This window comes from Puma concolor, chromosome F2 (genome assembly GCF_028749965.1).
Source record: "Puma concolor isolate L17-30 chromosome F2, mPumCon1.1.hap2, whole genome shotgun sequence".
Classification (NCBI taxonomy): Eukaryota; Metazoa; Chordata; class Mammalia; order Carnivora; family Felidae; genus Puma; species Puma concolor.
In genome coordinates, this window is record NC_141684.1 from 53296245 (window position 1) to 53322781 (window position 26537).

At 34.3% G+C, this 26537-nt stretch overlaps 2 long non-coding RNA genes across 3 annotated transcripts in view; one reads left to right on the plus strand and one right to left on the minus strand.

The window, feature by feature from the left end:
• Window positions 1-26537, minus strand: part of LOC147572015 (uncharacterized) — a 546875-nt gene that overhangs the window by 200580 nt on the left and 319758 nt on the right. For both annotated transcript variants that reach the window (XR_015247038.1, XR_015247039.1), the window contains exon 7: window positions 24884-25329. This is a non-coding gene — a long non-coding RNA (uncharacterized LOC147572015). The remainder of the gene's footprint in view (window positions 1-24883; window positions 25330-26537) is intronic.
• The window catches only part of LOC147572016 (uncharacterized), a 463768-nt gene continuing 448872 nt past the window's right edge, over window positions 11642-26537 (plus strand). Inside the window, exon 1 of the long non-coding RNA XR_015247040.1 lies at window positions 11642-11666. This is a non-coding gene — a long non-coding RNA (uncharacterized LOC147572016). The remainder of the gene's footprint in view (window positions 11667-26537) is intronic.

The following is a 26537-nucleotide window of genomic DNA, read 5'->3' on the forward strand; positions in this document are numbered from 1 at the left end:
GGCTGTATCTCTATTTGTTCTTACTATGTTACCTATCATTAGCACTTAGATTTGAATTTAAGCACTAAATTTACCATCTTGTCTTAAAATATCTGAGGGGTACATTAAATGATAAATAATGTAGTACTGCCTTGAACTTCAGGGCAACAATTAATAGCACCTATAATCAGACAAAAAGTTATTTATATAAAGAAAGGAAGAATATATATGAATCTAATAAAATTAATAAAATAATGTAATAATTAGTTCTCCATCTCTGCAGTTTGGAAAGGCAATTCCTTTCATAAACACATAGAACATTTATATTAGTGTTTCAGGCACTTTTTTTTTCATACAAGGTGTATTTTTTTACACTTCGTTTTCATTGCAGTACAAATAACATACTGGAATAGTATTATATTGGTTTAAGGTATACAATATAGTGATTCAACAATTCCATATATCACCCCGTGCTCATCATGAGAAGTGCACTCCTTAATCCCCATCACCTATTTCACCCACCTCCCCTCATTAGTTTGTTCTTTATAGTTAAGAATCTGTTCCTTGGTCTGTCTTTTTTCCCCTTTGCCCATTTCTTTTGTGTCTTAAGTTCCACATATAAGTGAAATCACATGGTATTTGTCCTTGTCTGACTTATTCCACTTAGCATAATACTCTCTAGCTCCACCAATGTCACTGAAAATGGCAAGATTTCATTTGCATGGCTGAGTAATATTTCACTGTACATAAATATTACATCTTCTTTATCCATGCATCTACAAATGGACATGGGCTGCTTCCATAATTTGGCTGTCCTAAGTAACACTGCAATAAACACAGGGGTGCATGTATCTTTTTGAAATAGTGTGGGGTTTTTGTGGGGAGGGGGTAAATACCCAGTATTGTAGTTACTGATCATAGGGTAGTTCTACTTTTAACTTTTTGAGGAACCTCCAAATATTTTCCACAGTAGCTGCACAGTTTGCATTCCCACCAACAGTGCAAGAAGGTTCCTTTTTATCCACATCCTTGCCAACACTTGTTGTTTCTTTTGTTTTTGATTTTAGCTATTCTGACAGGTAGGAGGTAATATCTCATTGTAGCTTTTACTTGTATTTCCCTAATGATGAGTGATGCTGAGCATCTTTTCATGTATCTGTTGACTATCTGGATGTCTTCTTTGGAGAACTGTCTGTTTATTTCTTCTTAGGCACTTTTATATAGTACTTTATTTATGCCTCAAAACCACCTTATGATGTATATGCCATTATTTTATCATTTTAGAGATAAGGAAACCAAAACACATAGAAATTAATTCTAAATAATATCTTCAACTAATACGCAACTGGTAAATTGTGACGAAAGGATTCAAACCTAGATTATCTAACTTTAGAACCAAACTATTCATCATGAGATGTCTGGGGGGAGATCAGCTAGAGATATCTAATCCCCAAATCATCATGTTCTGAAGATGAAGACATAAGGGTCGTATTACTGATGATAATTACACTACAGGAATGAATGAGGTTACACAAGAAGGCATTTGCATGAAGAGCTGAGGTCAAGACTTGGAAAGCAACAGATGTTAAGTAGTGGTTAGAGAAAAAGAAGCCAGCAAAGGAGATGAATCAACTCAAATGAAAGAAGAGACCAAGATATGTGTCTTCCAAGGATCCAAAGTATCCTGCATATAATACAAAATATTTTGTTTCAGGGTTAGAGAAATCATATGATGTTTTTTAAATTCCCTATTAGACCAAACAGAGATAATTTACATGATAATAAAATTCTGCAAAAGCAAATTAGCAATTAAATAGACCAGATGATTCTAGTAAAGTTTAGAAAGTAGTATTTTTCAAATATCATTTAGAATTAATTACATTGACCAAGATTTTTACTACACATAAAAATTCAAATAAATAAATGAAAACCCAAATGAATTAAAACCAGGAAAATTATGACTCATATATTCAGATTCTGGTGAATTACATTAGAACAAGATTTAATCACAAACTTCACTCATCTGGAGCAGCATTTAGTTTAAATTCTTAGTGTAATACTGTTTACATTATTTCAAAAAATGGTGAAATTAGATTCTCAAGAACTGCACATGCTAATTTTTTATAGACTATAGATAAAGATGAATATCTTTCTCCACTTTATTTTTTTTTATTTTTTTTTTTTATAAAATTTTTTTTTCAACGTTTATTTATTTTTGGGACAGAGAGAGACAGAGCATGAACGGGGGAGGGGCAGAGAGAGAGAGAGACACAGAATCAGAAACAGGCTCCAGGTCTGAGCCATCAGCCCAGAGCCCGACGCGGGGCTCGAACTCACGGACCGCGAGATCGTGACCTGGCTGAAGTCGGACGCTTAACCGACTGCGCCACCCAGGCGCCCCTCTTTCTCCACTTTATACTCACATAGTACAATGAAAGTTTCCTTCACATCACTGATCAATATTTGTGATTAAAAAATTATATTTTGTGATAAATTGATAATTGGCTCTGACACTAATCAGTCAGTTCCCCAAGTGCAAAGTCTGCTTTTTTATTTTTATTTTTATTTTTATTTTTTGAGAGAGAGGGAGAGCAAGCAGGGGAAGAGCAGAGAGAGAAGGAGAAAGAGAAAGAATCCCAAGCAGGCTCTGCATTGCCAGCACAGAGCTCAGCATGGGGCTCAAGCTCACAAACCATGAAATCATGACCTGAGCAGAAATCAAGAGTCAGATTCTTAACCAACTGAGGTACCCAGGTGCCTCTGCATCTTTTTTAACTTGCATTTTTATGTCTAGGTGCAGTATAGTGCCCCAATCAGATGAAGAACTCAATCACTACTTTTGAACAAATGAATCATTATAGACAGAATTCTCAGTGTATTTCAAAACTGCTTTGGGGGCAAAATTTGCTGCTGCTGAACAATATACCTTTGTCTCCCTCCTGCCACAGTTTACTTAGATGAAGCCAAAGTGAATGAAGCTCAAAGAAACAAACATCAGATATGCTTTTATGAGGGATAATTCCTGATCTGTCTACACATGCTAAATCAACTAAGTAAAAATGAAAAACTGCATATATTAATCTAGCCACCCAAACAATCTAATTCTTAGCAACTGATTTGAATAAATCATTCTAGTGGCTGAAGGAGTCATTTTGACATGATATCACCTCAGCCTTGAAAAAGGAGTCTTGAATAGAACTGCTGAACTTACTGCTGACTCCTTAGTAAAGCTAGTGATTTGTATACATAAATATATTAAACATTTTCTCTTCCCTCCCAAATTGCTGGTTCTCCTCTTCTCTGGCTCAGTTAAAAACTCCCTCCTCCAAAAAAAACAAAAAACAAAAAACAAAACAAAAAAAAAACAAACAAAAACAAAACCCTCTTCCTTCCTGTCATTCAAACAGGAATCCAAAAATGTTCTCCTTCATTCCCCACATTTAATGACTTTCCAAATCCTGTCATATACACCTTTCAATGCCCTTTTCATGTGTCAGTTTATTCTTATTCTCACTACCCCAGTTCAAGCAATCATCTCTTCTCACTTAGACTATTCAATAGATTGCTACCGATTCTTATTCTAGATTTAGAGAAAAGATTCCTTGGGTTAAAAATTCAGAGACCTGGTTTCTGAATTTCCTGTGCTGTCAACTGATAGGAGCCTCTTTTATCATGTATTATATAAGGGGACTGGACATTCTCAAAATTCCCCTTAAGTCATATTATTTTCCCCAGTTAAATCCTCCCTTCACATTTCCTCCAACTGCATTCTCAAAACAGATCAAATGTCAACTTCCTACTGACATCCTTCCACAGGAACTCAATGGTGCAAGAGAAAGATCCAAATTACTTAGAATTCAACACTATCAAGCACCTGAACTCAACCTACCTTTCCATCATTTCCTACCATTTTCCTTCTAAGCACATGCAATCACAAAATCCCTGATCTGCTGATTCTCAAATTTGCCTTACACTTTCCTTCTTCCATACATTAGCCTCTCTGAGGGACCCTCGCATATAAAACTATGTGTCAGTATATTATCTGTCTTTCAAGAGCTATGCCAAATGCTATTTCCTCCAGGATTCTTGATTCTTGGCTACACGTAGATTCTTCCTCCCCTTTGGATACATCAAGATTTGTTTAAACCTGTATTTACTTTTATTTACATTTTGTTTGGTATTATCAACTAAATTTTTATTTTAGTAGGGACAAAATTTAATTTATTTTGTACTTCTCACAGTACTTATTGCTTTACAATGAAAATAGTATCCAACTGAAAAGTACCTTTAGAAAGAAATATTGCAACTCCTAATTTATTTCCCCCTCCTCCTTTTTTCTTTTCATCATTTATTACCTCTAACTATACACTAAAACATATTTTTTCCTTTTTAAAATAAAGGTTATTTGGAGTACCTGGGTGACTCAGTTGGTTGAGTGCCCAACTCTTGATTTTGCCTCAGGTCATGATCTCACAGTTCAAGGGATTGAGCCCTGCATCGGGCTCTTCACTGAAAGCATAGAGCCTACTTGGGTTTCTGTCTCTCTCTCTCTGTCTCTGTCTCCTCTGTCCCTTCCCTGCTCACACACACGTGCTCTCAAAATTAATAAATAAACATTAAAAAATAAAACATAAAATGAAAGTTATTTGTGTAGTACTTAAATATATTATTTCCTCAGGATACTATATATCCAAAAAAAAGTGCTAAAATCATATATGCTATGATCGTTAATGAATTTTCAAAGAATAAATAGTATTCCTTCATGTTATTGTGAATAGTTCAATATTTTTCACCGATATATATTTGCCAAAATCTACTCGATAAATATTTGAATAGTTTCTAATTGAGAGACATTATGAACAACAAACTGCAATGTACATTGTTGCATACACATTTTGGTACATTCATTTCTCTTTGCAAAATACCTAGAATAGATACAAACGACAGAATTGTTGGATGAGAAGGTTAAGTTGATGTTCAACTTCAGCTAATATTGCCAGACAGTTTTCCAGAGGGGTTATACCAATTTACAGTCCTGCCAGGGGTAAAGGAGACTTCCACTTGCTTTACATTCTTGCTAAAGCTGTGTGGCATACCAGTCTTTTAGATTTTAGCCATTTAGATGGCAGCTTTTGCATCTGCCACCCAAGGGATGGTTCCAGGATCACCTGCACTGAAAACCAATGGGACTTGCATTTTGTAATCATAGAAGAATGTAGCACACAAATAAGCAGTTTTACAGGTTTGTTTATAAGCACTCAATTAGATTATTCCTCCCAAGTCTCAGTGCAGAGGAAGCATACAAAAATACCCATCCCTCAGTCTTTCCCCGAAAGGGACTTGACTATATACACAAACTGCTGCCTGAGTGTCCAGCTTCTAACTAGTCAGTGAGTGCTTCCACTGCCTTCTCCCTCCAGCTCACTGAAACTCTAAAAACAGGTCAACAGGTCTCTGGAAGGAGTTTGTACAAATGACTAGAGATCTAGTTTTTGTGGCTATTGCCACACACACAGACACACACACACACACACACACACACACACACACACACACACACACAATTTTTCCCCTGATGTTCTGTGCTATTACCTTTGTCAACCTGCTTCTGGATTCCATACTTTGTTCCATCAGTCTGTATTTGGACCAATCCCATACTGTTTTCCTTAATGTAGCTTCACTAAACATTTGGATATCTTGCTGTTATTCTTCAAGATTTTCTTGGCTACAGCTGGCCCAAAATTTCTTAGTCCACATAAAATTAAAACTCAGCCTTCAATTTTCACACTCAAAAAAGCATGATGTGGTACTAATAGAGATTACACTGAATTTATAGATCTACCAGGGAATAGTGGACATCTTTACAATATTGAGTCTTTATAAAACTAAGTACAATTTATAAACCTCTGAGTCAAAGGAAGTGAAATAAATTAGCAGACCAGAAAGGAACAAAAAGGATGAATTTAAAATGAGAAATAATCAGTCCTGAACATATCAAGATGAAAAAGTTATTATGAAAAGAATATGAAGTTGCATTCTTTATATCTCCTGTATTAATTGATAATCTCTGGTTAGATATTTAGCTAATTCAGCAATCATAAAGAAATGAATTAACTAGAAGAAATCTGGAGATGAAAAATTGGTAAAAGTCAACACATAAAAATAAAGGAAGTACACTAAATATATACCAATTAATTAAAAATGGTATCAATTTGAAGAACAAAGCACCTGAAATGTTTACATATTGAAATGTGTTTGGTTAAGAAAAAGAGGGTTTGTTTCAAGATAGTTGGCTGATTGGTTTAAGAAGATCACTTGAAATTGAATAAATATGTGGTCAATATTTTAAAAATCTGTAGTATAAGGAATTGTTTTGATTCACATGATCTTCTCAAGCAAAATGCAGAAGTCCAATACCTAAATCAGTTAAAATTATAAACGTTTAATGTGACAAGAATTTTATGGGTATAATCTTAATATCAGTGTCTGTATTTTCTTTGCATCCTTTTCTATGGAAAGGCTTCCAACTGGAACAACTGTGATAAAAGTTTGAACTTAATGATATCTATAATAGCTCCATTCATAGTGAAGCATACGACATAACTTAGATGCAAAACACATCTTAACTCAAGCATAATTAAAATACTTCTAAAACTAAAAGCCCTAAGAAGTGAATTGTCTCATTAATGAAATGCCTAAATAGTCCAAGAAGAGAACAAAACATTCCACCAGAGCATGAGTAAATATAAAATAAATGTTACTGAAGATACACTTCCTCCTAATGAAGTTGCTTTTCAGTACCCTCAATGTGTCAATGGAAGATGACTTTCTGGTTTCAATAGAAAATCAGTCATAATATTTTCCAGATACCCTTACATTGGAGAGCATAATGCTTATAAAAATTATAAACCCAAAAACATTCCCCAAAATGTTATATTTTCCACTAATACACATATGTTCTTCAAAAATACATAGGATAAGAACAAACAAATATAAATATGTTAATATAGAACACAGGGATTTTCATTAGTCTTTCCAGAAAGGAACTTTAAAAAATTTATTATGTAACTTATGAAAATTATGATGAAAATTGTCATGTGGGAACCTGAGGGGAAAATACCTCCCTCAGTCTAAATGTTCAACTCAAAATAAAATATTAAATACAGTTTTCTCTTGAGAGAGAGAGAGCATGCACAAGCAGGGACAAAGGACACAGGGAGAGAGAGAATCTCAAGCAGGCTCCACACTGTAAGTGCAGAGCCTGACACAGGGCTCAAACTCATGACAGTGAGATCATGACCTGAGCTGAAATCAAGTCAGACGCTTAACCAACTAAGCCACCCAGGCTCCCCTTAAATACATTTTTTATACCAAAGACTTTCATAGGCTCAAAGGATCAAATCTTTGTTACAACCTCCAGGAACTACTGTTCCAATATCCTCTCATTTCCGTCTCACTCTTTTCTTACCACATTCTGAAAACTTGGAACCCTTTTAGTCTCTTAATTCACCAAGTATACTCTGACCTCAGAGTTTTTGCACATGCTTTTCCTTTACCTGATTATTCCTCAACACTCTCAATCTAGCTAAGTACTACCTACTTTCCTGGTCTCAGAAAATACCTCTTAAATATCAGCTGCTCAGCAGTATCACCTTATCTATGGTCTCTTTAAATGGTCTCTTTAAAATTCCCTTCGCTTGGGGTGCCTGGGTGGCTCTGTCGGTTAAGCAGCCAACTTCAGCTCAGGTCATGATCTCGCAGCTCAAGAGTTCAAGTCTCGCGTCGGGCTCTGTGCTGACAGCTCAGAGCCTGGATCTTGCTTCGGATTCTGTGTCTCCCTCTCTCTCTGCCCCTCCCCTGCTCACACTCGGTCTCTCTCTTGAAAAATAAATAAATAAATAAATAAATAAATAAATAAATAAATAAATAAATAAATAAATAAATTTCCCTTAAGTATTACAATAAATAATGGTGCATTTATGTTCATTATTTCTCAAGCAAAAAAAAAAATTTTTTTTTAACAAAAGACAACTAGAATTACCAAGAGACAGAGAAAATATAAAATGGATGAGGATTTTCACCTGGAATGATAACCATTGAGAGGTAACAGGAAGTTATAAATTGAGATTGGTAGGAAAAGATGAGAAACATCCATCCAGAGTTCATCTATTTCTTCACCACCAAAAGGCCACATACTTCACTTGTGGAATCAAAACAACTCTAAGATATGGATAAGTAGAAACTGTTTAAAAAGTAACTTCTTGTAATTTTAAATATATTCTAACTTTAACATTAGTATCAAAATGGCCTGTCCATTTCAGAAGATTCCAAATATCTCTTTTAGAAACAAGGTATGGCATGAATGATTGTAGAAATATTAGTATTCTTGACCCCTTTTTTGGAGTAATAAATTCTAGCAGAGATTTGCTTCTCTTTGCTTCATATATTTACTATATATTATAATTACCAGAAACTTAACAGCATATAGTGATAGAGAACAAAATGTTCATGGTTTGCAAAATACAGAAAATTACACCAAAACTTAGAAAAATATAAAAAATTCTACTTGTGTGTTATAACTGTTTCCTTGAAGTACAAATAAAAGAGAAAAAGCACAAATATTCCACTGAAATACAAATAACTCATGCATTTTAAATATGAAAGACATGAGAGAGAATAACCATAAAACATTCAAAACAATGTTAAGACGTTTTAATATGCATAAATGTTAAAGAAAAAAATACCCACTATCTTCAAAATTACTAGACGCTAAACAATTGTATTGTCTTTTAAATAACTAAGAAATTGTGGTAAGAAAAATATGTTTTGCAGAAACCTGTTCTATTTCTCTAAGATGTACATATGGAATTTCCTATATATATGAATTTTCTTGGACCAATTTTAGTAGTTTTAGTATATTTAGCATTCTGGTTTTCAGAAACATAATAAATTTAGAAAAATAGGAAACTAAAACAGAAACACTTAAGTATGAAAAAAGTGCCCACTTCCAGTCTAAGGTCAATGGAGTCACTATATATATAAGAATAATTTCAGAGATCACAATAAAATATTGCTAAGCAATGCAGTACTGCATAACTTCTTAAGAATTCTGTATAGGATGGGTATAGAAGAGAGAAATGTCATGGTGATATACAGATGCTAAGTACCAACTGAGGACATTCAGGGGCTAGATGGCAGTTCTTACAGTGCAAATGATTTGATTTTGCCTAAATAAAATTCCAGAGATCTTAAAGTCAACTGTAAAAATTACCCAATTAGTGAACGAAGGCAACACAACTGATGTACATGCATACTCAAAATCCTAAAAGTTTTTTGGTTCTTGTTGAGTTTCCCACAGTAACCTATAATTGCAATATCACTGCAGTATCGAGGACTCTAAATTTTCTTTTCCTGCATTAACAGAAACAGCCTCCACCCTCTGATTATTAGATGCTCACTAAGTCATCATCAATCAAGTCATACAAATGTATGAATTCTTTCAGGACATTGCCTTGGCTAATAGTCTTCAGACCACAGAGATGGTCTTAAATATTCCAAATTAATTCTTAAGTGTTCCTGACTTTATGTCTGAAATTTATCAGTTAAAACTTAATTTATATTATCTACTGTGTAAATTACTTGAGAAGTAATATTTCAACTGCTAATCATATTATATCACATGTGAACAGAAGATCAAATAAATGGCTTGTTAACAAATAGAGGGGGGAAAATTATGGATTCCTAGGAATAGATAAAGGAGGGATTTTTGAAGGCTGGAATATTATAGAAGTTAATCTTCAGCTACTTCACAAATATATCTGTGACTGAACCCATTATCAAATATTCAGCAAAGAAAACCAGAAGGGAAAAAAATTATTCTGCATTTGAGGTTTAATTTTTTTTGTTTTTATTTGCAGTGGGGGTGGTTGAGAGATATTTTCCTGATAAGCTAGAAAGTTTGCCCACTCTCTTCAGGTAGCTGAGAGATCAAAGAAACTTCAAAGCAAAGAGGAAAAAATTAAGGAGCTGTTGAAAAATCTCACAGCAGCATTAGAACAGGAGGCACTTACTGCTTCCAGGGATGTGTGGCACCTAAGGCCATCCTGTGCTGAGCCAAGATTAAGAATTCGTCACAAGTCAAGATTCAATTTTCAGGTAACTGAGACTGAAAAAGACCTGTGCCTTCACATTCTGCAACATGATCAGCCATTTCCAGCAACATGGCCATTGTTCAGAATCTGAATCAAATCAAATGAGGTATGAAAACTATTCAATAATTTAATGCAAAAAGCTCTACAGCTTTCTTTTTTCCTATGGATTGCTGAAACATTCATTAGGAAATTTTAAATCACCAAATTCATCTCTTCCAAAGTTCACATTGGAACTCTAGAGCCTTGCTAACTCAGTGTGTTCCATAGACCAACAGCTTCAAAATCACCTGGAACCTGCTAGAAATGCAGAATACTGAGTCCCACTCCAGACCTATATGAGAATATATACTTTAAGATTAAAGTGCATTAGATTTGAATAAATAAAAGTTTGAAATACGTTAATCTAAAATCTGCTTGAGAGGTTAACTTAAGTCTATGGGTACTTCCCTTGGAGAACACAGACCACCGATTATTTATGCACAGCACAATGACATAATTGAACATAACCTTAATGGCATGTTTAGTGATCCTTCAAATTTTGTGTTTCTATTGATTCAGAATTTGAGTGAAAGGAGCAAAAGTGGTCCAACATTCTCTTTGGTATTTAATGTTATTTATCCTCCTTCCCAGCTTTTCTCTCTTTCTTAAATCACTTTCTATTACCAAAGTTTTAACACTCAAACACACTCCAGCCAATGATGAGTATTTATATACTAAAGTATTTATATACTAAATATAAATACTAAAGTATTTATATACTAAATTCCTTACCAATATATGAAATATTTTATAATTATAAATAACATTATAAAAGGTATAGCTAGTATTATTAATATTCAAAATATTGAGGTGTATATACAAGATAGAATTTTGGATATGAAATTTGTCTTAACTAGAATATACTGCTGCCAGCTTGCATTTCCACATTAAACTCCTCCCACAACACATATTAAACATAGCCAAAGCTAAAAGCAAAAAGCTTTCTTTACACCAGAAACTCCTTTTTAAACTACGTTCACTTTTTTTTTTATTAATGGCATCACCACCCCACCAGTCATTCTGAATAATGAAGTCACGTCCAGTTCTATCATTCCCATCTAATCAATAAATTCTACTTCTTTTCCACTTCTTCTTCCAATAGCCTAGTTCAGACCCATTTCACAAATCGAATGAACTATGGTAATAGCTTACTACTTGGAGCTTTAAATCTTTAATCTCTACCTTTTCCCAAAATTACTCCACAATAGCAACCATTATTAAAATAAAGCACAAGTTATATCTTGGTCCTCAAAACATTTTATCATACTCTACTACTTATAGGGTAAAGTTTAAACTCCTTATGCTAGTGTTTAAGGCTCTTCACAATTACATATCTCCAGACTCATCTCTTGCCACTGCTTTCATGTACTCTATTTTCCAGCCACTTTGAATTTCTCAACATCTTTCAATGTTCAAATATATTTTCATTCTTTTATCTGTGTGACTTTATCCTGTTCTTTCAAACTGGACTTTCCTTTCTTCCTTCATTCTTTATCTGTCTGTAAACATTTGTCCATGTTTTTCAAGACTGAGCTTAATGATGATGCCCGTATTTGTTTTGTTTTTTTGTTTTCTTCCCTCGTTTATGTTAAATTTCATTATTCTTGGACAATCTCACCCAGTCAACTGTAAAGTCCTTGAAAAAAGAGTTTTTAAATAAATCTCTTCGTTAAATAAGATGTAACACAGTAACATTCATTTAAAATATTTGTTAAACTTAACTGAATATTCAATTTGTTACACAGAGAGAACATTTACAGCTCGTTGAGAGACAAAGGATATTTTAAAAAAGAATGTATAGATACTATAATTAGTATAAGAAAACTGGTCTTGGAAATACAGATTTATGGTTGAATTTGCTAAGCTAAATCTGACACAGGTCATGCATTGTTTTTAAATTATTTTCTGTTGCACAGGGATAGTTCTATGTAATAAGAAGTACGGGAAGACATTTAAAATATCTAAACAGGACCACTACTGGCAAAGTAATATTGATTTCTTCTGATGAGAAATTTTCACATATACCAAAATTTATTTTTCTAATCTACATAATTCCCAGGAATCATACACCTGCAATATAAGGAAATTACCACTAGAATATAGGCCACAGAAAGTCAGAAAGTAAGTTTTGTTCACTAATGTATTCCAATCATCTAGTAGAATGCCTGACATTGAGTAGGTACTCAGTACATATTTGTTATGAGAATGAATAAACAAGTGGATGAATGAATTAAAGGTCATTTTTGTTCATTCAGACTATTGAATCAGGAAGAATAAAATCAATTTCAAATACTAAAAGCATATCTGTGAAGTAGCATATATAAAATTAAAGGAAAATGAAACAGTGAATAGTATGAAGATTTGTATTGGACTTCCTTCTAATATGCTTATACATTGCGTATTTGAATGAAATCACAACTGGAAATTGATTCATATTTCAGGAGGTATTCACATTCTCCTAGCCTTACAGCATCAATGCACTGAACTAGGAGGTCCCAGAGTTGTGATTCTTTAATTCTTCAACAATTGTTAATGATGATGCTGGTACAAACGTATTTAGCACAACCAAAATCAATTAGTCATCCCAATTCTCCACAAATTGTTAGACACTAATTAAAAGTTTGTGGGCAAAAAAAAAATGATAACAAGTCATATTTTTAGTCAATTAGGACTTTCAAGTCAGTCAAGGTGTCTTTTTGTTATTATTCTGTTACCTTAATTTGTTTTCCTACATGTGTTAAGACAGAATTTGTGGGATTACTTTTCTGATAGTATGATGACAACTATATTTTCATGTTTTCATAAATAAAAAAAAAGGATGCTGAATTCAATGGTTTGGGTTTTTTTTTTTAATTAAGACTGGATATTACTAGCATAAAATGAATTTACTGATTCTTTTAGATCTACTTCATATTTGTTATTCTATGTATCCTAAAACAACAATAACAATAAACAGCTTCCGCACTCACACTGTGCCTATGTGTGGTGTTTGAGTGTGTAATCTCATTTTACCCTTTCAAAATAAAGAACTGGTGCAAATGGCATGTCCATTTGAACCTACACAAAATGAGATTTAGTCAAGTTGATCTATTATCCAACGTTAAACAACTGTCGAGGGTGGCAAATAGCCCAGCTAAATGTCAGACCTCAAAGACACGCTCATCATCGTATATACTACATGTCTTCTTTCAGTTTTCTTGATGGTTTTGTTGCCCAAAGATACATAGATAATTGGTCTGTAAGTAATAAAACAATTACCTCTGCTTAAAAACATTTATACATATTAATTTGTGCTAAATGAACTATCCAATTAAACAGATTAACATTACACATGAAGCATGGTGCAGGTTTAGAGTCCGAAATATATATATATATATATATATATATATATATATATATATATATATAGTTTTATTGAGTCAAGGCAAAAATTCTAGTATTTTATTTTGAGCCAGAAATGATAATTATACTCCATCAAATTTTACATGAGGACAGTTAAATATATTCCCATTTAGATCTGGTAATATGAAGAATATGATCAATAGATTTCCTAGTACTGATCCATTCTTGCTTTCATAAAATGAACCCCACTGGTCATGATGGATTAAATACAGTTGGATATCATTTACTGATAATTTACTTGCTATTTTTATATCTATATTCATAATTGAGATTGATTTTTCTATATTCTCTTTGTTAGGCTCTGTTATCAGCATTATAGGGTAGCTTTTTCCCTTTCTCTAGGTTCTAGAAACATTTAAACAGGCTGAAAATTAACTGTTCCTTGAGGATTTGAAAAAAAGTATCTTATAAGATAATCCAAATCTACTCCCTTAAGGTGATAAAGCAACATTCTCATTTACTTCAGCTTTCTCAGGTTTCCATAATGACTTTGTCAACTTTGTTAATTTCCTGATGACTCATTTATTTCACAAAAGGACCCTGAAATTAATAAGATTTTTACACAACACATTTATTTTCATAATTCTTCCATATGCACTTTTAAAGACTTTCTGTCTTCTGTGACTGCCTAAAATAGTTTGAACATCTTTCCCACAGTTGATAGTTCCCGACAAATGAATCACACCTTCCAAAAAGCTTTAAAAACTATATTTTTTCACATCTGTGTCACTCTGGTGCTGACACTAGATTTCAGCTCTGCCACTGAAGGGACCCATAGTATTCTTGTGTTTAGAAGTCAGTTGCATGATAATACTGGTTAGACATGGAAATTCCATCCTACTAGATGATTACGGACTTAATGTTTCCGCTCCTGTTCCCAAAACTCATAAGTTGAAGCTGTAATCCCCCAGTATGGCTGTATTTTGGAAATGGGGATCCTAAGGAGATAATTAAGGTTAAATGAGGTCATAATTGTGAGACCCCAATCTGACAGGATTAGTATTTTTGTAAGACACATCAGAAAGTCTGCTAACCCCCGTCCACCCTAGCACAAGAAGGGGGTCATTTGAACACACTAAACACACAGGGAGAAGGTTTCTATCTGCAAGCAAGGAAGAGACCCTCACCAAAACTTGACGATGCTGACACCATGGCATGACCATACTGACACACTGATCTTGGAATTCTCCAGCCTCCAGAACTGTGAGAAATCAATTTCTGCTATTTAAGTCTATGGTATTGTATAATAGAAGCCCAAGCGGACAGGCAGAGTAAAAAAGAAGCAGAGTAGCATGGTCTGGAGTCAGCAGTAGCTTCAGGCAGCTTCTATACCAGAGAGATAAAGCAACTCCTTTAGGTCAATTCTGTGTTTGGTTATATTGTTGTAGTCCCCCCATTAAGGTTCTATGAGCAAGATACATGCCCTACTAAATTCTTCTCTACTTGAATAAGTTAGAGTGTCTTCTGCTAAGAAACATTTTAAGCATATTTATTGCAGTAGACCACTCGAGGCTGTCTACACCCTAATCTCCAGAATCTGTGAATGTATTATGTAATATGACCAAGGGAAATTAAGGTTGCAGATAGAATTCATTGAGTTTAAAATAGGGATATCATATTAGATTATCTGGGTGGGCCAAATGTAATGAGAAGGTTCCTTACAGGTGGAAGACAGGGTCAGAACAGTATCAGAGTAATGCTGTGTGAGACTCAGTCAGCCATTGCTGACTTTGGAGATGGAAGGGAGCCAAGTGCCAAGAAATGCAGCAGCCTCTAGAAGCTGAAAAGCAAAGGAAATAAATTGCCTTCTAGATCCCCCCCAAGAAACACAGCTCTACTGACACGTTGATTCTAGCATAATGAGAACCATTCTAAACTTCTGAACAATAAGATCATAAATTTGTGTTGTTCATAATGCCAAGTTTGTGAAATCAGAGACAATAGTGATCAAATTACAACCTATAAACTATGCACTCTTACACAAGAAATTTAATTTCTCTTAAGGCTTTGATTCCTTATCTATAAAATGATGTAATAATAATTTAATAATCTATAAAGTTGTGTAATAACTGCCTCAGGGTGGTTGTGAGGATTAATTTACACAATCTATGTTACATACTTAGCAAATATTGAACATATAATACCCCTTGAAAAAATATTTACAAGAATTAACTTTCCATTTATCTATTTTGTCATAATTTCCTTTCATATCATTCTTTCCCTAGCTTTCCCTAGTTCTATTTTTTTTAATGTACTGTAGGCTAATTGCTTGAACTATTGATTGGCTACTCTACCTTCTTTCTTACTTACTAATGAAAGATTTTAAAGTTACTGCCTTTCTCCTAAGTATAGCCTTGGTTGTATGATGTAAGTTTTGGTAAGTAGTGTCCTCATTGTATTTAATTGTTTTTAAGTTGCTTTAATTTCTACTACTACTCCAAAATTGTTTGGGAGGGTTTTGTATTTTGTTTTAATTTTTTTTAATGTTTTATTTATTTTTGAGAGAAAGAGAGAGAAACAGCGTGAGCAGGGGAGGGGCAGAAAGAGAGGGAGATACAGAATCTGAAGCAGGCTCCAGGCTTTGAGCTGTCAGCACAGAGCCCAACGCAGGACTCGAACTCACCAACCATGAGATCAGGATCTGAGCCAAAGCCGGATGCTTAACCAACTGAGCCACCCAGGTGCCCCTTGTATTGTTTTTAAGAATGATTGTAATTTGTTGCTGTTATTGTTATTTGTTATCGATAATTTCTAAATCTTCAACAATAATTTCCATCTGTGTGGAACACAAATCAGATAATATGTCCTGTATCATTTGACTTTTTTGTATTTATAGGATTCGCTTGAGATCCTGTTAAATGGATATTCAACCTCTGTTTCCACAATAATTAACCTTTTTAATAGGTAATCCATAATCCTGCATACTTACTTATAAATTTATGTCTGCTTATTGTCATAAAGGCTACAATTTTTAATATATTAAAATTGTCTCAATTATTTTTCCTCAGATTTCTAGAAGGTATCTTTGTATATATTGTTTTTCTCTGCTATTTACTATTAAAGCATACCATCTCATCATGAAAGCCTATATATTTTTTCTATTTAAAATTTATTTCTTTTCCCTTCCAGGACATTCAATTTGATGACAATTTTGCCTTAACGAACACTGAATTTTTTTTTAATGTTTATTTATTCATTTTGAGAGAGAAGGTGTGCCTACACTGCAAGCAAGCAGGGGAGGGGCAGAAAGAGAGGGAGAGAGAATACCAGAGCCCAATGTGAAACTCAGTCTCAGGAACCTGGAGATCATGACCTGAGCCGAAATCAAGAATCAGACCCTTTCCTGACTAAGCCACCCAGGCACCCCAGACACTTAATTTTTTTAAATTTCCATTTGCCATTTCAACTTTTGCCCATTCTTTGTGTGTGTGTGTGTGTGTGTGTGTGTGTGTGTGTGTGTGTGTGTGTGTGCGCTTATTCTTACGTATACTGGAATTTTATTACCTTTACTAAACCTGAGAGTCTTATCAACATAATAGTTTAAGCGTTTACATTTTTAAGAGATTTTAAAATATGTTAAAATATTTTAACATATGTTTTGACATACACACACACATATTATTCTGTTTTAATTATACATTCCACATCACAGTGGTGTTAATCTTATGGCTGGTTACTTTTTTAAAGTTTTTAACACATCACTGAGGCTGTGACTTAGACAAACCTGAAGGCCAACTATATCAACATGATTTAGTCATTTGTTCCAAAAAAAACTCGGTCCATGAAAGATAAGGTTGTAAACCACTATAGAACTTCACTATTTCATTCAGAAAATGCCCATGACCAATTTGTCAAAGACAAATCTGGTCATCTGGACAAACATTTTGTTTATCTGTCAAGACTCAGTTCAAGATTCCTGCTTTGTTGTGTCCACTCCTAAACTATATCATCACGAATTTAGCCTTATCCCCATCAGATCCCCACCGTGATCCTTCATTCTAAGTCTACAAAACTCCCACCTTAGATTTACACTTTTGAGATAGCAGTAAGACTTTGCAGTATTACCCCTTATTAAAGAAAGTTCTAATAAATGTAACTTTAAAGTCTATAGTGTGAAACATTAAATAGTATTAGAATAAACATGAAGTGTCAACTCTTTTTGAGGATAAGGAATTTAACACTTTAATTTTCCCCTACCCATTCCTACATTACAACACTTTCTAATGTAATATGATTCATGTCAAGGTCATTGTAATTCATTTTACATTTCATGTATTCTCTTTAATAATGATACAGGCTTAGTTTCTAATAGTTGTTACATTTTTATACCTGAATTCTCTCATTTTGAGAGTTTATTTTGGGATTATTTCATAATTAGTCAGAATATTACTGAAATGTGTACCAAAAACTTTTAAACACTTTTCAAAGTAACCTGTAAATGAATCCCTTATTTATTTGAATATTGGTTCTATTTCTAAGGAAATTTATTTGGGTAAAAATTATTTCAAGTCTCCATAAACATTCCCCTCTGATTTCTGGTATTTAGTGTTATAATTTGGGGATTAGATTACTTCCATAGGTAATCTTTTATTCTTCTTTTTATCTGTGTCTTATAGATTTTTTCCCCATGTGTATAGTTGACTTTTCTTTCTGCAATAGAGGTTATTTTTTTTTAAGTCTTACCTGAAGTGGGTGGTAAAATTTTTCCTGAAGTTATTTCATTCTGTATATGTTAAATTTTTTTTTCTGAAGAAACATTTCTCCAACAATAATTTAATGTCTTCAACAATAAATCTAATTATTTTTTATTTTTTTCTCCTGCTGAAACAACTGTTATTCTATTCTCTGTCATTCCTCTTCATTTTCCTTTCTCCCTGCTATGTAGAAAAGTATCTATAGTCAATCTTCTATATCATTATATCAATCTCTTCTTTGGGAATCCTGTTCTTTATTTGGGGGGGGGGGGGGTGAAAAGTTAATTTAGACATTGGATGTTTTGTTTCCTTGGTAACTTCTTTATCTTCTCCCTTTTTATCTTACCCTGTTCAATCTTGAGGTTTTCCATATCAAGGATGTCACAGAGCTTTCAAAAGTAATTTTTACAGTTTCTATAATAGCAGCTCATTTGCAGAGACATTGTCTTTTTCTGAACCTTCATCTTGCTATTTTCTTTCCTTTGATCTACATTTTTTTTTACACTTCTCATATTAAATTTTGTAGGAGTTTTCGAGAGTTGATGTTTACCAAGAGATTTGGTGTTGGTTTGCTTTAGCACTGCTTAATTCTTGGGTGGTGGCTAAATCCTCATTTTGGACTCAGTTGAAAAGCAAGTTAATATACAGAAGTCTCAATCTATTACCAATTTTCAGCAAGTATTCTGCATAGAGCAAAACTTCTTTACTTTCTGTGCCATGTAATAGTTTAGCAATATAACACAACATAAGGAAACCTTAAAAAGCAAATAGACTCCCAAGGAAACAAATTTTATTGAAATACAGAGAGCAATAATCTACTTTAAAAATAAAATATACACTACACATGAATATATGTACTTCTTTATTAGTCATTGATACCAGATCTATTGACAGCTTTCATAACTCCCATAGATTCAAAATATTAATGAGAATAAAAAATACTTTGAGACACCTGAAGTCACTGAAACATGATATCAAAATATTAATGACCTCCACTGGGGAGAAAGTCACAAGTCCTGCTAATATAACTGGTTTATTGCCTACATTCAAATTTAAAAGGAATGCATTTCCATTATAGATTAATGAAATAAAGATTTACTTTTTCCTATCCAATTTCATACACCTCCTGAATTTGGACCCCAGGTTAGGGAACCTGCTCTACGGCTCCAGATTTGCCCTCATAGCTTACTTGAGGGGATTTGGGGCCCTAAATGTTGTGAGAGGGAAAAGACTGCACCCTGCAGCTAGAAAATAATAACAAAAGAACAGAATATATTTCTACTGTCCATCAGGTGATAAGGGCTGTTCCTGGGTTTCTTGAAGTGTATCATACACAGGTTACCTACCAATGGTGTATCTTCAAAGACTTCTGCCATCAATTTTCTCGCCTCTTTTTCTGTATAAGAACCTTGACATATTTGGAGGTAATCTGAAGGTAATAGCTACATCAGGGCTACTATCCAGATGCCAAATTAAACCAAAGGTATATAAAACTATTTTAATTTTACACACAACTACAACATAATTTTCAAGGTATAGCTTGCTTTTTGGAACACCATTCCAAATCTGTATTATATTACAGCTTCATAAGAAAAATTAAATAACTTCCATGAATAAAATGAATCAGAGCTATCCTTGAGTATAGAATCCTGAGAATACCTTTTCTCCAAAGACATTCAATTTTTTTATTTGTTGGAAATACCTTATGTCAAAATACACATTGGTAAACTGAATTTTCTTTTAAAACACACACACATGCACAGACACACATAAGCTCTGATACTGTACTTGAACTACTCCTTGCTTCTTGAAAATCTCAACTATATGAATGAGTACATTCTTTTAGCCATACATTCTATATAAACAGATAAACAGATAATCAATATAGTTACACTTTTGAGTCTTCTCATTCTTGTTCCTATGACATTACCAAACAAGCAGTTAGTGTTGAGGAAAAGCCCCAAGGTACTTTTTTTTTTTATAATTGTAACCTTAAAACTGTGTATCTTCTAAACTGCTGCATGGCCATCAACTAAAGAAACTATCTCAGTTTCTGCCTCATTATAATGACACTCTAGCCTTGTTGATTTCCCATCCAGCTCTGCACAGAACCAAAGAGCATAGGACTAACAACAAGTAACCATAGAAACCAAACTCCATTATGTGTTTGCACAGAATGAAAGAGGTTATACTGCCGTAGAATTTCATTTAAATGAATTTTTCTGATTGTTTTATGAGTTCAGATTCTCTAGAAAAACAAAATGTTCCTCAAGTCAATGGGTTATCTGTCAAGTGCAGGAACTGTGCTATCAGGGAAAATGATAGAATTCCATAAGACAAATATTTTCAAGGTTTTACAACAATGAAACAGGGCAAGCTATCCCAGTTGAAAATACTTGGCAAGGAGCAAAGAAAAGGCTCTCTACTTATTACTGAGCTGGAGAAGGTAATCCTGAGAAAAGGACAACCATTCTAGAATGAAGAAAACTTTATACTCCATTACTGAATTGACTCATTAATGTGACTTTGCTACTCATTTTCAAAAGGAACTAGTAACTAAACAAAACCCACAGAGGGAATCTTTGAATGTCGAATTAATTCCAAAATTAAATATTGCCCTGTTGTTTGTGTCCACTATAAATGTATCAAAATGGTATTTGCAAAACTAAACCAAATATATTCAGCTGAATATAACAGAAAATATTTGGGGAGGCAAAAATATTTCCGCCAAATGATTTTCTTAGTAGAGTTAGGGTAGTCAAAGCTAAGAAGGGTAGTTACTAAGGAATATTATTGGCAACTTGTAGATTCCCACATATTAATTTTTTTTAAATATCTAAGGAAGAAGGTGCTATATCTCTTTCCCCTCAAAATTTTTGCTCTAAATTCCCATCTCCTTTTGATTCTTTTGGGCAAAGTTGGTCTATGTATAAATATTTCTCCACTGACATTTTTTGGTTGTTATAACCGTCTTTGACAAAGAAGGTGCTATACTAAAATTACCTCTCAGTTCCCACACAGAGAAATATATGAGATTAAAAGTTTGAATTATGTATTTGACAATTGTGCAACAGCCAACAATAGAAATAAAGAGATCCATGATGGCTTCCAGAAGACCATGATGCCTCAGTTATAACACCAGGCAGCAACTACCCCATAGCTTATCAACCTATGACTATCTCAAATATATTCTCTTAGAAATTGTTCAGACAGGTTTGGCTGTGAGATATAGCCAACTGGCTCTGATTACTGCATATGATTCCTTGGTATGAACTTTGAAGACCATAAAGTTCTTACCAACATGATAAGGTTGCAAGAGATAGTTTTGTTACTCAAAGCCAACTAAGATAATCAACTATCTTTGAAACACTTGCTCTATCTATTTCTGACACTATTGAAGGGATGTATAAAAGTAAGGTTCTCATCCTCAAGGATCTTAAAGTGTAACTGGCTTACTGTCATACAAAAGTGAAGAGTACATGAAACTACACAAGGGGAACAGAGGAAGCAAGATAGATATAGGAATTCAGAACAGAAGATATCAGTGTAGGATAGAAAAAAACAGGACACTTGAAGAAGGAAGTAGAACTTGACATGTGTTTTAATGGATAAGTAATATTTCAAGAGGAAAAGCATGTATTATTTCCTAATATTCAAATAAAGATGTGATTTCAAAAGTATGGTTATTAAACAGTAAGGTATTCAAAAGAGCACATAAATTCAAAATGAACAGTAATGAATTTGAATTATCTCCAAGCCTGTGATATTTTACAGATGATCTAGGAAACCGGATTTTATTGAAAAAGAAACAGATGTTAAAACAATTATTTTTGTTATGATGTTTTAAAAAATGCTAGCATAACAGTTGAATACTTTAGTGTTTGGTGCCCAGATTTGTTTTCAAAAGCAAGACAATGACAAAAAGAAGTAAACATGTTAGGAAAAGTATAATTATACATTGCACTTTTTTGCTGATACTATTTTTATAAATCTTAAATTAGAAGGCCAGTTAAGTTTTTAATGCTTCTTTCAGTTTTAACCAGAAAAAGTGCAGAGCTGTTAATTTAAGCATCTTTGTTACCTTACAATTCTTGCAATAAATCAAAGAGACCTAAATTAGACACTATTGTCTTTGCAAAGTAACATGGTTGCAGATTTCACAACAATTTTCATAAAATTCTTATTGAATCTCTGAATATTTTATCCCATTTAACAAACTCTTAAGAAGATTTTAAGAAATAAATCACCTCCTTTAATATATATAATGCTTTCTGAAATTTGCTTCATTGGAAAATAGATTAAAAATTACCAATTAATAATTTATAATTACCCCTTAAATTTAGTCAGCATATTTCTTCCTTCTTATAAAGTCGCAACCTCCATTTGACTGAATTGACAGTGCCCATCAACGAATTTATCAGCTCCAGGAATTAACAGAATATTGGCCCTGGGGATGAAGAATTGGTGTAATTGTTCAGGTAACCCACCATTTGTGCTCTGAATGTAGATGAAAACATCATTTTGGATTTGGATATGGCTAGGGATACTTACTGACACCTATGTCATTTTCAGATGTACTTTAAAAAAATTTTTTTTAATGTTTATTTATTTTTGAGACAGAGAGAAAAAGAGCATGCAGGGGAGGGTCAGAGAGAGGGAGACACAGAATTTGAAACAGGCTCCGGGCTGTGAGCTGTCAGCACAGAGCCCCACACGGGGCTCGAACTCACGGACCATGAGATCACGACCTGAGCCGAAGTCGGACGTTTAACCGACTGAGCCACCCAGGTGCCCCATCAGATGTACTTTTGAGTCCCGTTGCAGAACGATGTATTTGACATAACTTGACACAATCTCTAGTGTCTCTCTCAAGCCTTTTATTCATCACAACATGTCCTCTACTGATAACTGGTGTGGAGCAAACAAGATAACAAGTGTGGAAAAGCTCTGAGGTTGATATATCTGCCACTTCTTGTTTCCCCTATTTCCATTACATTCTCTTACAACTGGAAAATTCCTCCACTTTTGTTTAAAAAGATGAAGAACTTTAAATATATAGTTTCAATAATTCTAAATCTTGATTCCCATCCCAGACAAACATTATTCCTATTCTTTGGGTACCTTGCTGCAAGGTGTTGAAGGTGTGGTACAAAGACAAGGTAACCCATGTGCTTTGTGTTTTGAGTTAAGCACATTAAAATGTATATCTACATACTTGTATTAAAATATAGCAAAAAATTAAATCACTAAAAATAAATATTTAAACTAAAACATGGCAAAAAAAAATGACAACTGATCCAGATGCTAGAAAAAAAGATCTTTTTGAAATGTTTCTTTCAAAAATTGGTTGATATTCATTGATAAGCTGCCTTTGATTCTTAAATTAATCTGAATTCATCTATCCATATTACGTTGATTTATAAGTCATCTCAAGTTTCTTTGGGAGCTCAAATTTCAAAAACTATACATAATACAAGTTTATAATTTCTAAATAAAATCTAAAAAAATAACGAGAATCATGTCAAAGATGAACTATTACTATCATGCAAGAACAATTTTTTTTAAATATGAAAACTTAAAAAAACCTTAATTCCACTTTCAACCATGACAGAACCTGCCTTGATACTAGCCTTCTTTCCATAAAAGCAAGAACACTGGAAAAGCACGGAACAACTCTTTACAGATACTGAGAAAACACACAATGCATGGCTGTGATCCTTAAGAAAAAAAAGAAGAAAACACTAAAATCTCCCACTTTTTATAGGCGGACATTTACCAAACTCTGAGCAGAGAGGAGGACCTAAGCAAGTATTGCAGTCTTGCTAGACTATGGGATACAAAGATAGGAGCTGAAGGAGACGGAGTCTGAATTCTAGCCACCTGTCCTGAGAAGCTTAGAAAGTTACATCTCGAGGGAGTGCTCATGTTCTTCAAATCCAGGTGATGTGGCAGAACCAAACTCTATTTTTTGTCTCTTCAGATCTGAAAAATCATTTAAAGCAATGCTGACTTCTTTGCCTTGTAGGAGCTTCTCTATACCAATTTTGTCTCCTCTCCTACTGAGAATAAGCAAACATCCCCTAGTTCATAGGAGGTAAAAGAGAAAACAACCTGCAGAATGTTGAGGCCCAACTCAATTGGTTTGCCTCCTCTTTGGAAACGCAGCCTCTCATCGTTGCCTTAATTTTCATTTTCCTCCTAATAGATATCAATTTTATACAATTAAGTTTCTCCCCAAAATACACTAGTAACATGTGACAGAGAAAATCCTTGAGTTGTCTAATTCTCAAATTTAAAAAATCTGAGGGTCTGGACCAAAAGAAGAGGCGGAATATCAACTTGGAGTCGAGATAACACACACACTGACAGTAACGACTAAATCCAAAGGCGGCTTCACTGAAGAGAAAGCATTTTAAGATTTTAAAAAAATCCCATAAGATCCCAAAAACGTCCTAAGTGTCACTAGCAGTTAATAAAGTTATTCACGCAGAAGTGTATACAACAGAGCACTGCACTTTTTATATTTTGTTTTCACTTTTTGGCGTGGGATGTGACACGGTATCAGCTTCATTAAACAAAATATTTGTAAAAAACATTAAAAAAAAAAAAAGTCTGTACCTTTCATGCTACTTGAGGGGGATGAAGCGGGAGTGGGTGCACGGATGCGTCTTGCTTCCAGGGTTGATGGAGAACTCACCCTGGTTGTGGCCGATAATCTCAGACATGATTCCCATAATGCTGAAGGTCCCTTACAGACGCCCACCAGGTTGTCCACCAAACTAAGCAGGGGGAACACGTCCCTCAGCTGCCTCCTCACCACGGGGCGCTTGCCCCTCAGCTGCCGCCACTTCTTGGCTTTGCGCAGGCGCTTTCGTAGGGAGCGCCGCGCCGGCCGCCAGGCGAGGTCCAGTCGCCGCCGCCTGAGGGCGGTACAGCTGCATCCGGGGCTCTTGGGCTTGTCAGTAACCTATGGAGGTCTGCCCTGCCTCAGGTGAGCTCGCAGGTGTGCTTCTTCTGCTTCACTTTTGCCATGTTGTCAGGTTTGTTTTCGAATGTTAGTTTTCCTATATATATAAAGGAGGAAAGTGCATGAACGTATTCTCTATATATACTTCTAATCTTAACAACGAATTTATTTTTTTTAAGTTTATTTATTTATTTTTGAGAGAGAGGGCAAGCAGGGAAGGGACAGAGATAGGGAGAGAGAGAATCCCAATCCCTGCACTGTTAGTGCAGAGCCTGAGGCAGGGCTCGAATTCACAAACCAACCAACCAACCGTGAGATCATGACCTGAGCTGAGATCGAGTCAGAGGCTTACCCGACTGAGCCACCCAGGAGCCCTTTCAATGTTTTTATTTACTTTTGAGAGAGAGAGAGAACGAGCAGGGAAACGGCAGAGAGAGAGATAGAGGATCCGAAACGGTCTCTGCGCTGAGAGCAGGTGAATGTATTATTTTTACATTCAAAAAGTCAACTATGATCGATCAAACTCTAAACTAGCTGTAGCCAATAGAAATATAACACATCTATGTAATTTTCAAACTTTTAGTAGCCAAATTTTAAAGAAACGGGTGAAATTCATTTTAATGATGTATTTTATTTAACCCAACATATCCAAAATATTATCATTTACACAATATAAAATGATTAATGAGACATTATTAATCAAATACATCTGTCATGTTCTCTACAACACAGTTATGTTGATGCAGTGGTTAAAGTGAAATGTAGTCCCATTAAAGCAATACTTAATAAGGGAAAGTTTTTTAGAGTGGTTTAGTTTTTCAATTGAAGTTAGAACTAAATAAAATTTAAACTTCAGTTCCTTCAGTGTTATTACTCGCATTGGAAGTGCTTCATGGCTGCATGTGATCAGGAGCTACCATCCTGAACAACACAGTTCTAACCTCCCTTGATGATGGAAATTAGTGATTTTCAACAGTCAGTACGTCACTTTTCGAGACGTGTCTATCAGAGAAATGTCTCCCTCAACAGAGAGACACTGTTGAGAATCACCAGTCAAAATGAATTTTCAGTTGTATATCAGAAATTTTTATTAATTTTCAAAACAATAAATAAGTTAATTAAAATAATTAGGAATAATTCTGCAAATCTTTTTTTTTTAATTTTTGTTAACGTTTATTTATGTTTGAGACAGAGAGAGACAGAGCATGAACGGGGGAGGATCAGAGAGAGAGGGAGACACAGAATCGGAAACAGGATCCGGGCTCTGAGCTGTCAGCACAGAGCCCGACGCGGGGCTCGAACCCA